Below are 17,680 nucleotides of genomic sequence, written 5' to 3' on the forward strand. Positions count from 1 at the left end.
ATTTTGTAGGTGTTCCACACCTGGGATAATGGGGCAAAACAGATTAACATGTTCTAACCTTGTTCCCTGACTTTGTCAACTCATTTTCTCTTTGGGGACTTATTACAAGATGATTCCACTAACAACTGTGTCTTTTCTACTCAATCCTTCACCTGCCAGGTCCAAGTTTAAAAATCACTTCCTTGCAGAATCCTTTCTTGATCACCTTGACTAATGCAGGCCCCCTTCCTATGTTTTCAAGATACTCTGTATTCTTTTTCCATAGCATTTTTCATTGTCAGAATTCACTAATTAAATTTGTAGATTATTACTTAATGTCTGACTCCCCAGTTAGATTGTAGGTTTCATGAAAGGAACTCTGTAACTGTGGTGTCCAGTCTAGTTCCTACTTCTTAGTGGGCACTCTAAATATTTGATGAATATATGAAGGACATGTCCTATACCTCTGGGCTGCAAGATAATTTTCCAAGGGGAATCCAATCATGGGTTACTTTAAGAAAATCAATTACTACATTTTTCAGCTTTCATCTTTTTCCTAAAATTGATGTGCCTGGAAATAAAATCACATTCATGATGGTTCTTTTTCCACTTTATGAAGATCATATAGTACACTGCCTTGAGATATGCAAATTTCTTGAGTATCAAAAAAGAGTTAAATTAAAATAATAACTTGGAGGAAGTCTCATTTAGCAACAACTCAGTGTACTTTAAACTCATAGGCTATCTCTCTTTTCCTGTCATATACATATTTCTGTTAAAGATGAAATATTCTAATAAAACAGGTGTGTTTTGATCTGTGTTGTGATGCTTTGAATTTAGAACAGCTGAATAATGAGTTAGTAATGCTGCTTTTACAAGTAAGTAATGCACAGTTTGTAGACCTTTCATAGATGGAACACATTTTGTTACCAGCACCTATATGAAGAAGTGGAACATTATCACTCCCCAAAAGTCCTGATTGTGCTGTCTTCAATCCACTACCTCCTCTATCTCCCACAAGTAGCCAATGCACTGAAACTTTGATCATTATATGTTGATTTTGCTTGGTTTTGTATTTTATGTAAATGAAAGTCATCATGTACTCTTTGAAGATGGCTTCCTTCACCCAGCGTTATTTAGGAAATCATTCCATATCAATCTTATATGTAGATGTAGGATTTCAACACATGAATTCAGGAGAAGTACAAGCATACACTCTAGCAAATATGTTCCTCATTTTTTACTGAAACTTCACCAGAAGTATCTTCAATATTGATTATTTCTAGCAGTATTCTGTTCGTGGTAGTATATATGTATTTCTAAGATGACAAAAGCTTTATTGTCCACTTCTGTGTGAACCCTAACCATATTTGCTTTTAATATTCCTTCTTCTATTAACAATCTCTTAAAAGCAATCTAGATTTTTGTCCATAAAAGGACTCAAAACTTCCCAGACTCCATCTGTTACCCAATTTCAAGGTCACATCTTCATTGTTAGGTATTTGTTACAGGAACAATCAATTTTAATACCATGAACAGAGTGACTTGATACAACAGAGACTCATTCTGTAGCAGTTCTGGAGGTTATAAGTCTGAAATCAAGATGTTAGCAGAGTCATGTTCCCTCTGAAGACCCAAGGAAAGAATCTGTTCCATGCCCTCTCCTAATTGATAGCAATCCTAGGTATTCCTTGATTTAAATATTAAAACCCCAATCTCTGCCTCTATCTTCACAGGGAATTCTACTCTCTGTCAGAATTTGCCTCTTCTTAAAAGAATACCAGCATTGAATGAGGGCCTACCTCTGGTTATAATGGCACACACCTATAATCCTAGCCATTCCAGATGCTGAGGCAGGAAGATTGCAAGTTCAAGCACAGCCTCAGTAACTCAGCAAGACTTTCAGCAACTTAGGAGACCCTGCCTCAAAATTAAAAATAAAAAAAAAAGGACTGGGGATATGGCTCAATGGTTAATTGTCCCTGGATTTAATCCCTACCACAAAAAAAAAGAACCTACCTTTATCCAGTATGACCCTGTATTATTTAGCTTTCTAGATTTCTGTTGCTGTGACAGAATACCTGAGAAAATCAACTTAGAGAAGGAAAATTTTATTTAGGATCACAGTTCCAGAGATTTCAGTCCGTAATCATTTGGACCCATCACCATCTTGTGGAGAGGTAGAACAAGGTGGGGAGGGTGTAGCAGAGCAAAACTTCTCACCTCATGGTGGCTAAGAAGCAGAGAGAGCAAGCAAGGGGGCAGGGACAAGATGAACAATTTGTGTTAGTCTCCTCTCCATTATTATGCAAAACAGCCAAGAAAATCAACTTAAAGAAGGAAAGATTTATTTTGGCTCTTGGTTTTAGAGGTTTCTGTTCATAGCTGGCTGACTCCACTACTTTGGGCCCACGGTAAGGCAGAACATCATGACAGAAGGGTGTTATGGTTTTGATATGTGGTGTCCCCCAAAAGCTCATGTGTGAGATAATACAAGAAGGTTAAGAGGTGAAATAATTGGGTTATGAGAGCCTTAACTCAATCCGTGAATTAATCCTGTGATGGGGTAACTGAAAGCTGGTAAGGTGGAGCTGGAGGAGATTAGTCATTGGGGGAGTGCCCTTGGGGTTTTTATTTTTTGGGGGGTGATGATCCAATCATTTCCCAAAGCCCCCCAACCTCTGAACATTTCTGCCTTTGGGACAAAACTTTGAGACTTAGTATTTGGGGGATACTTCATATCAAAACCATAGCATTCCACCCCTTGCTCACAAAGGTTCATGTCCATCTCATAATGCAAAATGCATTTAATCCATTTCCAAGAGTCCCCATAGTCTTAATATATAGTTCCTGAATTTCTCAAAAGTCCAAGTCTAAAGTCTTCTCTAAGACAACTGTTAGCTGTGAGCCCCTGTAAAAATCAAAAAGCAAGTTACTTTCATGGAACTAGTACCAATTTCCTGTGTTAGTTAGCTTTATGTCACTGTACAAAATAGCTGAGAAAATCAACTTAGAAGAAGAAAGATTCTGGCTCTCAGTTTCAGCAGTTTTAGTCCAGAGCTTTCTGACTCCATTGTTTTGGGTCTGAGGTGGAGCAGAACATCATGGGGGAAGGGAGGGAGTGACAGAAAAACTGCTTTTCTAATGGCATCTGGGAACAAGGGGTGGGAAGGAGATGGGGATAATATATGCCTTTCAAGGGAATGAGCCCTGGGAACTATTTCCTCCAACTAGCCCCCACTGCCTATAGTTTCTATCATCTGCCAATAATCAAATCAGCTATGAATTTCTCCATGGATTAATCCATTGATGAGGGCAGAGCTTTCATGATGCAATCATTTTCCAAAGCCCCACCTCTGAACCTCTGTGAACAAACCTTGAGGCTTGAGGCTTTGGGGGACACTTCATATCCAAACCATAGCCCTCTTCAAAGACATGTCCCAGAGACTCACCTCCTCTAAGTAGACTCCACCTAAAGTCTCCATCATCTCTCAACACCACCACAAGCTGGGGTCCAAGCCTTCAACACGTGAGCCTATAGGGAACATTGCAGATCCAAACTATAACATAACACAACGTATCTTGATTACATCTGAAAAAACTCTATTTTCAAATAAAGTCACATTCAGAGGTACCAGAGGGTAGGAAATGAACATATTTTGGAGTGGGAGGGAACAATTCAAGACAGCAATGTGGTAAGTGCAAAGAGGATTTGTTTAAACCACTGTGGTCAGTATTCAGTTACTTAAGAGTTGAAGACTTCAAACTTCATTGATGTCAATGAACTCACTAAAGACAAATTAACTGATGTGAATCAAATTCTAAAGGTTTAGGGAAATTCTGGGGTTTCTTGATATAAGCCTACTGACCTCTACAAAGTGTTCTTGGAACTCTGGCCATTATTCTGCTTATAGAATCTGAGTTTTCATCATCATCATCAAAATCAACTAGACACCATACTGATATGTTAGAGATATCTTCTTTTCCATAATTAGGATATTGTATTCAAAACAAAAAACAGTAGTACCAGGCATGGTGGCCCATGCCTGTAATCCCAGTGACTTGGGAAGCTGAGGCAGAAGGATCACAAGCTCAAAGCCAGCTTCAGCAACTTAGTGAGGCCCTAAGCATCTTAGCAAAACCCTGTCTCAAAATAAAAAATAAAAAGGTCTGGGGTTGTAGCTCAGTGGTTAAGCACCCCTGGGTTCAATCTCCTAGTATAACAACAACAAAAACAAAAAGTAGCTTACTTGCTAATATTTATTTGAGCAAAAGAAAAATTAATATTTTTAATGTGGCTTTATAATTTGGATTTATTTATTTTTTAACCAGAACTAGAGGTTAAGTTTTAGGTTGAAATTTATTCTTTGTGAAGAATCTAAAGCCCAGGTTGGTTTACCACACTCTTGAAGGTCAAATGTTCAACTGAATCCAAAAAGAACCCCCTGATAGGCAGTAATATATTCTCAGGTTCTTTTGGGAGCCTCTTAAAAATGTGTTTCTTCTGTCTCTCATTCCCTTATTATCTAATATAAGATGTGTTAATAATAGTTAACATTATGTCTCAGTATTTAAGTTATAGGATATCAAAGTAGGAGTGTATTAGAAGAATGAACATTATCCAGGAGAAAAAAGATATTTTGTATTTTTTTGTTACTAAAAAGTTTATTTAATAAAAAGTTTAATATGAAAATGTACATGACCCAATTTTCATGTCATAGTTAAACAGGTCCTCTGGAGAGGGGACACGAATTTCTCTGCTGAACAGCAATTATTTATACTCGTTCCAAGTCTTCTAGCATGATGACACTATTACCACCATTCCAGTATTGTTCTGTTGCCCACTAGTTGACATCTACACACATTCATCTATCACAAGATTCATAAAGGGGTCAAATCCCTGCAATATTCCTTGGGCGTGTCTGCCACCATTTAATTGCAATGATAACTTCTTGTCCATACTTTTTTTTTTTTTTTTTTTTCAGCTCAAGAGGGTGAGCTTTGCTCATGCCGTCTACTCAGGAGGCTCAGAGATGCTTTGAGATGGAATTGGTGGTCTCCTTCACTTGTATTTTTCTTCTGGGGAAAGAGTTAGCATGTTAATAGTTATATTAGAAATGATTATACCATGTGAGGTAGAAGCATGTCTTTGTTACTGTTTTTATTCGGTGACTTAAGTGTGGCTTAAAGAAGTATCATGTCAAAGAGATAGACTTTGATGACTTTATAAGGTGTCGACTTGGCTAGATTGAACTACTTTTCCTATATTTCCTTTCTTGCATTTTTCTTATTTGGATAGAATACAAAGGAGATTTCTGTAAGATTTGTTAAGGTAGAAGTGAACAGCAGCCAATTCATAGCCCACATATGTTGTTGATGACTGCTGACTTGTGTTATTGACGTAAACAATTGTTCTACCTTCCTCTAGATCCTCCACTATCTCTAATTTATGGGCCAGGTGTATGTTAAGTTTGGTGACGAATAGTTCCAGTTTTCTGTGATACCCTCACCATCAAGGTCAAAGGCAGCAAGAACAAACATGGGTTTCAGTCCAATCTTCTGAGGTTCATCTTTTACCTCACCTTGATTTCTCCCCACTTTACTCCCATCTTCTTTCTTTCCTGCTGCCATGTCAACATCAAATTCCAGCATCACATTCAGACACAAAAGCACTACAGGACTGCCGACTGGTTCCTATAATTGTGTAAGCCAATTCCCCAAAACAAGTATGTGTGCATATATACAAACACACTCTACTATTTGCAGTGCTTCTCTGTTTGAACAATGACTGATATATTAGAGATAAATACAATGATGAAAAATATGGTCAGTAAAGAAACATAACAATCCTAAATACTTAATGTAACTAAAAACAGAACTTTGAAATACATGAAATAAAAACTGATAGAATGAGAACTACACAAATCCACAATTATAGTTAGAGAATTCAATACTCTTTATTCAATGGTTAATGTAAAAATATAGATTGGAAATAGGTAAGACAGTAGACCTGAATAATATTGTCCACCAACTAATTGACAATAATCAAATCTACCTGAAAAAATAGAATACATATCCTTTCCAGGTACACATGCATCATTTATGAAGATAGACATATTCTGGCCATTAAAAAGTCTTAGTAGATTTAAAAGAATTCAAGTGATATAAAGGATGTTCTCTGACTGAGCTAGAATTAAATGAGAAATTGTTATAAGAAAAATCTTTGGAAAGCCCTCAAACAGTGAGAAACAAAAACACTTCTAAACCCATGTGTCAAAGAATAAATCAAAAAGAAAATTGCAAAATATTTTGAATTGAATGGAACTAAAAATACAACATAGAATTTGTAGGATGCTGCTAAAGAAGTAGGGGAGATTTTATAGTATCAAGTGTCTATAGAAAATAAAAATGTCTCAAATCGGTGACCTTAACTTCTACTTTTAAGTAACTAGGAAAAAAGCAAATTAAACCTAAAGCTGTGTGATTAAAGGAAATAATTGAGGGTAGTATGGTTATCAATGAAATGGAAAATAGAAAGAATGTTTTTAAAAATCAGTAAAACCAAAAGCTGTTTTTTTGAGAAAATGAATAAAACTGATAAACATCCAGCTGGTCTGTTCAGGAGAAAAAGGAGAGAAGATACAAATTCCCAATAGCAAGAATGAAAGAGATGACAACACTGCAGATTAATAGACACAAAGAGGGTGAAGGAAATTTTTGAGCAACTTTATGCCAAAAAAATTGCAATTTACATAAAACTGACTAATTTTTGAATGGTCCAAAACATAAACCTCACTCCAGAGAGAAATATTTAGATGGAGAGGAGGAGCTGTGTGGCGAGCTGTTTGGACTCAGAACGACCGCTTCCGAACACTGGGGGGTTGTCCAGAGGAGAGGAGAAGCGCAGCATGTCGCTTGGTCTAGGAGTGACTGCATCAGAGCCACAGGCGGTTGCCAGAGGAGGCGCTGCATCGCGAGCTGTTTGGACTCAGAACAACCGCTTCTGAACACCTGGGGGGTTGCCCGGAGAAAGAGGAGAAGCGTGGTGGGTCGCTTGGTCTAGGAGTGACTGCATCAGAGCCACAGGCAGTTGCCAGAGGAGGAGGCAAGTGGTGAGTTGATTGCACTCAAAGCGACCGCTACTGAACACCGGTGGCCTGCCTGGAGGAGGAGCGCGGTGGGTCACTTGGTCTCAGAGCCACCGCCCCTGAACACCCAGGGGGCTACCCCGAGGAGAAGGAGGAGGAACAGGGCGGGTCACTTGGACTCAGAGTGACTGCCTAGGGCTACGGGCGGTTGGCGGGAGGAGGAGACGCGAAGTGAATTGCTTGGGCTCCTAGTGACTGTGTCGGAAACCGGGCGGCTGTCCGGGGGAGGAGGTGTGTGGCGGGTCTCTGGGTATCGGAGCTATTGTACAGGGCTCCAGGTGGCAGCTCAGAGGAGGGGCCGCATAGCCAGGCGATTAGGTGCAGAGCAGGGTCCCACGAGCTAGGTGGCTTTTTGCTAGAAGAGCCGCACAGAGACACACCTAGGGGTGGAGCGAAGTTTCCAGGACTGCGGGCAGATTCTCTGGGAGAGGCAGCCTAAGGAGACTCGCCTGCGAAGGGTGAGGCTCCCAGGCCCAGGAGGTAGGTCCGGGCCCCTGGGAACGTTGCAGAGGAAGACAGCCCAGCCCAGGTGGTAGTTGTAGATTGAGGGGAACCTCTAGGAGGGGAACTGACAAGCGACACGTTCCCACCGAGTGAGTCTTCCCTACCGGGAGAGGTTTTCCCATAGGGACGGTTAAACCAGAGACACAGGCACAAATAGGCCTTGCCTCAGCCCGCAGCCTAGTTCCCCGTTGGATGACCATTGGTCAACAAGTGGAGACACCTCTGACCACTAGCAGGGAATATACGCCACCTGAGGGTCACCACCCTAGAGAGGCAGCTTCTTCGTGGAGCTCTGCATTATCAACCTCCTCTAAGACTTCAGGCTACTGAAGGATAAGAGGGGATATACTAGCAATCTTCAGGGACATTATAAGTTCATAGAGGAAATCTGAAATATCTTAATGACCCACTGATTCCTGAACAATGTGAGAAAACAAGGGAAGAAAATGCCCCAAACAAATCTAGATGTTACATCAAGAGAATCCAATGACAGCATGGCAGAAGAAATGACAGAAAGGGAGTTCAGAATGTACATAATTAAAATGATTAGGGAAGCAAACGATGAGATGAAAGAGCAAATGCAGGCATTGAATGATGAGATGAAAGAGCAAATGCAGGCATTGAATGATCGCACCAATCGACAGTTAACAGAGCAAATTCAGGAAGCAAAAGAACATTTCAATAAAGAGAGATATTGAAAAAAAACCAAACAGAAATCCTTGAAATGAAGGAAACAATAAACCAAATTAAGAACTCCATAGAAAGCATAACCAATAGGATAGAACACCTGGAAGACAGAACTTCAGATATTGAAGACAAAATATTTAACCTCGAAAACAAAGTTGAACAAACAGAGAAGATGGTAAGAAATCATGAACAGAATCTGCAAGAACTATGGGATATCATGAAAAGGCCAAATTTGAGAATTATTGGGATTGAGGAAGGGTTAGAGAAACAAACCAAAGGAATGAACAATCTATTCAATGAAATAATAACAGAAAATTTCCCAAATCTGAAGAATGAAATGGAAAATCAAGTTCAAGAGGCTTATAGGACTCCAAATACACAAAATTACAACAGACCCACACCAAGGCACATTATAATGAAAATACCTAACATACAAAATAAAGACAGAACTTTAAAGGCTGTGAGAGAAAAGAACCAAATTACATTCAGGGGGAAACCAATACGGATATCAGCAGATTTTTCAATCCAGACCCTAAAAGCTAGAAGGGCCTGGAACAACATTTTTCAAGCTCTGAAAGAAAATGGATGCCAACCAAAAATCTTATACCCAGCAAAGCTTACCTTCAAATTTGATGATGAAATAAAATCATTCCATGATAAACAAAAGCTAAAAGAATTTACAAAAAGAAAGCCAGCATTACAGAACATTCTCGGCAAAATATTTCATGAGGAAGAGATAAAAAACAAAGAAGCAAATCAGCAAAGGGAGGAATTATCCTAAAGGAACTGTCAAATAAAGGAGGAACCAAGATGTGTCAAAAAATAAATAAATAAATAAATAAAATTTTAAATATGAACCAAATGACCGGGAGTACAAATCATATCCCAATAATAACCCTGAATGTTAATGGCCTGAATTCATCAATCAAAAGACATAGACTGGCGGATTGGATTAAAAAGAAAGATCCAACAATATGTTGCCTGCAAGAGACTCACCTCATAGAAAGAGATACCCATAGACTAAAGGTGAAAGGATGGGGAAAAACATACCATGCACATGGACTCAGCAAAAAAGCTGGAGTAGCCATCCTCATTTCAGATAATGTGGACTTCAAGCCAATGTCAGTCAGAAGGGATAAGGAAAAACATTTCATACTGCTTAAGGGAAGCATAAATCAGCAAGATATAACAATCATAAACATCTATGCCCCAAACAGTGGCTCATCCATGTATGTTAAGCAAATCCTTCTCAATTTTAGAAACCAAATAGACCATAACACAATAATACTAGGTGATTTTAACACGCCTCTCTCACCACTGGACAGATCTTCCAAACAAAAATTGAACAAAGAAACCATAGATCTCAATAACACAATCAATAATTTAGACTTAACAGACATTTATAGAATATACCATCCAACCAAGAGCGAATACACTTTCTTCTCAGCAGCACATGGATCCTTCTCTAAAATAGACCATATATTATGCCACAAAGCTAATGTCAGCAAATACAAGAAGATAGAGACATTACCTTGTATTCTATCAGATCATAATGGATTGAAGTTAGAAAAAAATGAAAGAGTAAAAAACAGAAACTACTCCAACACCTGGAGATTAAACAATATGCTATTATACGATGAATGGATAACAAAAGATATTAGGAAGGAAATTCAAAAATTCTTAGAGGTAAACGAGAACAAAGAAACATCATATCAAAATCTCTGGGACACTATGAAAGCAGTACTTAGAGGAAGATTTATTTCATGGAGCGCATTTAATAAAAGAAGTAAAACTCAACAAATCAACGACCTAACACTACAGCTCAAAGCCCTAGAAAAAGAAGAACAGACCAATACCAAAAGTAGTAGAAGACAGGAAATAGTCAAACTCAGAGCTGAAATCAACGAAATTGAAACAAAAGAAACAATACAAAAAATTGACAAAATAAATAGTTGGTTCTTCGAAAAAATAAACAAAATTGATAAACCTTTAGCCACACTAACAAAGAGAAAACGAAAGAAAACACAAATCACTAAAATTTGGAATGAACAAGGAAATATCACAACAGACACGACTGAAATACAAAACATAATTAGAAGCTATTTTGAAAATCTATACTCCAACAAAATAGAAAATTTCGAAGACATCAACAGGTTTCTAGAGACATATGAATTGCCTAAACTGAACGAGGAGGACATACACAATTTAAATAGACCAATTTCAAGTAATGAAATAGAAGAAGTCATCAAAAGCCTACCAACAAAGAAAAGTTCAGGACCAGATGGGTTCTCAGCCGAGTTCCACAAAACTTTTAAAGAAGAGCTCATTCCAATACTTCTCAAAGTATTCCAGAAAATAGAAGAGGAGGGAACCCTCCCAAACTCATTCTATGAAGCCAATATTACCCTGATACCTAAACCAGACAGAGACACATCAAGGAAAGAAAATTTCAGACCAATATCCTTAATGAACATCGATGCAAAAATTCTCAACAAAATGTTAGCAAATTGCATACAAAAATATATTAAAAAGATAGTGCACCATGATCAAGAGGGTTTCATCCCAGGGATGCAAGGTTGGTTCAACATCAGGAAATCAATAAATGTCATTCACCATATCAATAGACTTAAAGTCAAGAATCACATGATTATTTCAATAGATGCAGAAAAAGCATTTGATAAAATACAGCATGCCTTCATGCTCAAAACACTAGAAAAAATAGGGATAGTGGGAACATTCCTTAACATTGTAAAGGCCATCTACGCTAAGCCCATGGCTAATATTATTCTAAATGGTGAAAAACTGAAAGCATTCCCTCTAAAAACTGGAAAAAGGCAGGGATGCCCTCTTTCACCACTTCTATTCAATATCGTCCTTGAAACTCTAGCCAGAGCAATTAGACAGACCAAAGAAATTAAAGGGATACGAATAGGAAAAGAAGAACTCAAACTATCCCTATTTGCTGATGATATGATTGTATACTTAGAGGAACCAGGAAATTCCACCAGAAAACTGTTAGATCTCATAAGTGAATTCAGTAAAGTAGCGGGATATAAGATCAATGCACATAAATCTAAGGCATTTCTATACATAAGCGATGAATCTTCAGAAAGAGAAATTAGGAAAACTACCCCATTCACAATAGCATCGAAAAAAATAAAATACTTGGGAATCAATCTCACAAAAGAGGTGAAAGACCTCTATAATGAGAACTACAGAACACTAAAGAAAGAAATTAAAGAAATCCTTAGAAGATGGAAATATCTCCCATGTTCTTGGATAGGAAGAATTAATATTGTCAAAATGGCCATACTACCAAAAGTGCTATACAGCTTCAATGCAATTCCAATTAAAATCCCAATGATGTACCTTACAGAAATAGAGCAAGAAATTATGAAATTCATCTGGAAGAATAAAAAACCCAGAATAGCTAAAGCAATCCTTGGCAGAAAGAGTGAAGCAGGGGGTATCACAATACCAGATCTTCAACTCTACTACAAAGCAATAGTAACAAAAACGGCATGGTATTGGTACCAAAATAGAAAGGTGGATCAATGGTACAGAATAGAGGACACGGACACAAACCCAAATAAATACAATTTTCTCATACTAGACAAAGGGGCCAAAAATATGCAATGGAGAAAAGATAGCCTCTTCAACAAATGGTGCTTGGAGAATTGGAAATCCATATGCAACAGAATGAAACTAAACCCATATCTCTCACCATGCACGAAACTAAACTCAAAATGGATTAAGGATCTCGGAATCAGACCAGAGACCTTGCATCTTATAGAAGAAAAAGTAGGTCCAGAGCTTCAACATGTCGGCTTAGGACCAGACTTCCTCAACAGGACTCCAATAGCACAAGAAATAAAAGCAAGAATTAATAACTGGGATAGATTCAAACTAAAAAGCTTTCTCTCAGCAAAGGAAACTATCAGCAATGCGAAGAAAGAGCCTACAGAGTGGGAGAAAATCTTTGCCAATCATACTTCAGATAGAGCACTAATCTCCAGAATCTATAAAGAACTCAAAAACTCTACACCAAGAATGCAAGTAATCCAATCGACAAATGGGCTAAGGAAATGAATAGACACTTCACAGAAGAAGATCTACAAGCAATCAACAAACATATGGAAAAATGTTCAACATCTCTAGTAATAAGAGAAATGCAAATCAAAACCACCCTACGATTCCATCTCACCCCAATTAGAATGGCGATTATCAAGAATATAAGCAACAACAGGTGTTGGCAAGGATGTGGGGAGAAAGGTACACTCATACATTGCTGGTGGGGCTGCAAATTAGTGCAGCCACTCTGGAAAGCAGTGTGGAGACTCCTTAGAAAACTTGGAATGGAACCACCATTTGACCCAGCTATCCCACTCCTTGGCCTATACCCAAAGGACTTAAAATCAGCATACTACAGAGATACAGCCACAACAATGTTCATAGCTGCTCAATTCACCATAGCCAGATTGTGGAACCAACCTAGATGCCCTTCAATTGATGAATGGATAAAGAAAATGTGGTATATATATATACAATGGAATATTACTCAGCCATAAAGAATGATAAAATTATGGCATTTGCAGGCAAATGGATGAAACTGGAGAATATCATGCTAAGTGAGATAAGCCAATCTCAAAAAACCAAAGGAAGAATGATATCGCTAATAAGTGGATGAGGACACATAATGGGGGGTGGGAAGAGTTAGTGTTAGGGTTAGAGTTAGGTTTAGGGAGGGGGGCAAGAATGGAGGAAGGAAGGACTGTATAGAGGGAAAAGAGGGGTGGGGTGGGGGGAAGGGAAAAAAATAACAGAATGAATCAAACATTACCCTATGTAAATTTATGATTACACAGATGGTATGCCTTTATGCCATGTACAAACAGAGAAACAACATGTATCCCATTTGTGTAAAATAAAAAAAAATTAAAAAGAAGAAATATTTAGATGATAGCAATCATCTTAGAAATAGGCATGTACCATCATGAACAGAATATTAGTATAAATAGGAATCTTAAAAGGGCTTTTGGTAACCCACAGTTCCATATGGATATTGACTCCTCTAATCCATGAATATGAGACATGTTTTCCTTAATTTATCTCTCATTTAATTTCTTTCTGCAATGTTTTATAGCTTTATTGTACAAATCCTTCATTTCATCTCCTTGGTTAATTATTTTATTCTGTTTGATGCTGTTTGTAATTTTCTTTTCAAATTGTTCATTTTTTGTATATGAAAATGTAACTGATTTTTGCATGCTGATTTTATATCCCACTACCTTGATGAATTCATTTATTAGGTCTAACAGTTATTTTGTGGAATTGTTATGATTTTTTCATACAAGATCATCACCAGCAAACAGAGATGATTTTACTTCTCTTTTTCCAATTTAGTTTCTTTTTATTTCTTTTTCTTGTCTAATTACTCTGACTAGAATTTCCAACATTATGTTCAATAGAAAGTGGCAAAAGTGGACATACTAGCTTTATTTCTAATATTAAATAAAGGCTTTCAACATGCAAAAAAAAACCTCACTCCAGGAGAAATATACAACCTGAATAGTCCTTATCTAATAAAGAAATTGAATTTGTGGTAATAGACTTTCCCACAATTATAACTCCAGGCCCAGATGGCTTCATGGCAAATATTTAAGGAAGAACTAATACCAATTCAGTACAGATTTTTCCAGAAAACTGAAGGGAACAGGATACTTTCCTAATCACTCTTTGAGGCCAGCATTAACCTGATACCAAAACTAGAAAAAGATGTTACGAGAAAACTACAGGCCAATATTCCTCATGAACATACAGGAATTATAAACAAAATTTTATTAACTTGACCTCACTGATATATAAAAAGGATAATATATTACGACCATGCAGAGATTAACACATGAATGCAAGTTGGGTTTAACATTCAAAACTCAATGTAAAGTAAGGGCTGGGTGTTTAGCTCAGTGGTAGAGCACTTGTCTATCATGCACAAGGCCCTGAATTTTATCCCCAATACTCAAAAAAAAAAAAAAAAAAAGGCATGTAAATGTAGGGATTCAGCTTGATCTGTGCAGTCCCTTTGAGTTATAACTGCCATGACTACCCCTGAGTAACCCTGGTCTGTTTTCCCTAAAAAGTTACCCAGCATACTATAAATTTACAAAACCATTGGAGCTTTATGACTGGTCCCTGGTGCCATCAGTGCTGGGGACGTGCCAGATATCTTTGATATTAGTTTAAGATAAAGCAGGTACATTTTGGCTTGAACAAAGTTACTTTTGCCCTGACCATTACATAAGTCCCCTCCCTCCAATCCAAATGACAGGGATCCACCTGTCGTGCAGTCACCCAAGACATGCTTCTGTCAATAGATCCCCCAATAAACCACATTCTGTGCAACCCTAGATCTGTTTGCCTCTTTCTTCAGTGTCATGGGTCCAGTTCTTCATACACTGGGACCAGTTCTTTCTGGAACAGTGAATTGCCATACTAACAAGTTAAAAATGAGAAACATATTGTCTTCTTAAAAGATATTTTAAAATCCATCATATAGTCCTAATCTAAATTCTCAATAAATTAGAAATAGAAAATAACTCCTCATGGGCCGAGGATATAGCTGTTTGTAGAGTGCTTGCCTGTCAAGGACAAGGCCCTGGGTAGCCCCAGGACCTTAAAAAAATATATATGTATATATACACCAGAAAATAACTCCTCAATATAAGTTACACCTATTAAAAAGTTACATCTAAGATAATATTTAATGGTAAAAGACTGAATGCTTTACTTTTAGGATCAGGAAAAAGATTAGGGTTTCTGATTCCATTATTTCTACTGAATATTGTACTGAAGTTCCAGCCAGTGCAATAAGATAGGAAAAGAGGAAAAAAAGGGCATTCAGATTAGAAAGGAAGCAATAAAACTGATGTCATTCATGGACAATGTGATCACATCTGTAGAAAATCTGAAACAATATATTTAAAAAACTTTTAGAATCAATAAGTGAGTTTAGGAAGATTTCAGGATACAACATCAAAAAGCAAAACTTAATCATATTTTGTAAACTAATAACAAACAACCAGAAACTAAAATTATAGGAAAAACCATTAATAGCATCAAAAATTAAAATATTTAGAAATATACCTATCAAAGTTATGAAAGATTGGTAAAAATTGAAAAGAACTACAAAAATTTTGCTGAGAGAAATTAAAGAAGACTTAAATAAATGGAGAAATATACTATGTTCATGGATCAGAAGACTCAGTGTTGCTTTAAGATATTCATTCTCCTCTGATTTGTGACTGCTAACCCAAAACAAGAGAGGTTGGGGAGGGGAATAATAGAAATAAACAAAGGATAATGAAGGGAAAGGAAGGGGGAGGGGAAGAGGGGGAAAAAAGATATTCAATCTCTATAAGTTGATCTACAAATGCAATTCAAACTCAATCAAAATCCCAGCAGACTCGTTTTGAAGAAATTGGCAAGCTGATTTGGAAATTCATATGGAAATTTATTGGAGTTAGAATAGACAAAACGAAAACATTAGAAGTCTCACACTACCTGATTTCAAGTCTTACTATAAAGCTATTGTAATAAAAGTGTAGTATCATGGGGCTGAGGGTATAGCACAATGGTAGAGTGCTTGCCTAAGATCCTGGGTTTTATTCCCCAGCACCAGAGAGGAGTGTAGAGGAGGAGAGAGCAGAGGAGAATTTTCCACAAAGGTTCAAAGGAATTCAGAGGAGAAAGAAATAGTGCAGAACAATTGAACATCCATATACAAAAAAAGGAACTTTGCCCCAAATCTCAGAGTATGTTTACTGTAAAATCAATTCAAAGCTGAGCATGTGCCTATAATTACAACAATTCAGGAGACTGAGGCAGGAGGATCACAATTTTACAGACAGCCTCAGCCACTTAGGGATGCCCTAAGCAACTTACCAAGACCCTGCCTCAAAACAAAAGCAAAAAAGTGCTGGGAATGTAGCTCAGTGGAAAAGCACCCCTGGGTTCAATCCCCAGGAGTACGCCCCAGTAGCCCCAGTATGCCCCGTCAAAAAAAATTAAGATGAATCATAGGCCCAAATGTAAAACTTAAAATGCCAAATAATTTCTGGAAGACAAAATAGAAGAAAATCTTGTGACTTAGGTTAAGTAAAGATTTCTCACATATGAGAACAGAAGTGTCATCCATAAAAGAACTAAATGATAAATTATATTCTTCATCAAAATTCAAAACTTTTGTGCTTCAAAAAATAGTTGAAAGAAAAACAAAACCATGGCTGGGGATATAGCTCAGTTGGTAGAGTGCTTGCCTTGCTTGCACAAGGCCCTGTGTTCAATCCCCAGTACAGCAAAAAAAAAAAAAAAAAAAAAGAAAGAAAAGAAAAAAGGAAAACAAAACCATGATATAATTGTAAAACATGTGGACAAAAGATTTGTACAGACACTCCACCAAAGGAAGCTATACAGGTTGCATATAAGCAAATGAAACAATGCTACCTATCATTAGTTGTTAGGGGAATGTAAATTAAAACCACAGTAATATACAGAGAGTTGGTAAGGATATGGAGAAAATGGAACTCTCATTCACAGCTGGCAGGAATGCCAAATGGCACTCGCACTCTGAATAAACAGTGTGGCAATTTCTTAAAATGTTAAACAAATACCCACCATGGGGGAAGGAGGAAGCAGATGTCCAAATAAGGACCTGTACATGAATGTTCATAGCAACTTTAGTTGTGATAGGAAAAAAAAAAAAGAAAGAAACAAAACTAGAAACAACCCAAATATCCATCAACTGGTGGGCAAAGGGATAAACAAACTGTGATATACACACACAATGGAATTCAGCAACAGTGAACTACTGGTACAGCAATATAGATAAGTTCAATATAATAATGCTCAGTGAAAGAAATCTACTCTGCCCCAGAGTACATTCTATATGATTCCATTTCAATAAATTTCTGCATTTACAAACTAATGAAGAGTAGCAGAAGGCTGATCTTTACCGGTGGGAGATGGGAAGTATTGCCAACTGGCAGAACGATATTTTTGTGGTTGACAGAAGTGTTCACTGTTTTGATTGTGATGATGGTTTCACAGCCATATGCATATAATGAAACCTATCAAATTATATACTTTAAATATTGCTGTTATTGTCAGTTATACCTCAATAAAACTTTTTTTTTAAAAGTATTTGCATTCCCTACTTGCAAGAACTGAACCCAAACAGTCCCATCCCTCTTTCCCCTACAAGTCTCATTCATACATTCCTAAGAGTTCATATATCCGAAAAGCATCTTGGGCTAGGCAGGAAGAGTCCTCTTTTCTTCTGTCAACCATCACTTGAGTCATCCATT

Source organism: Sciurus carolinensis, chromosome 15 (assembly GCF_902686445.1).
Source record: "Sciurus carolinensis chromosome 15, mSciCar1.2, whole genome shotgun sequence".
In the NCBI taxonomy this organism is placed as follows: Eukaryota; Metazoa; Chordata; class Mammalia; order Rodentia; family Sciuridae; genus Sciurus; species Sciurus carolinensis.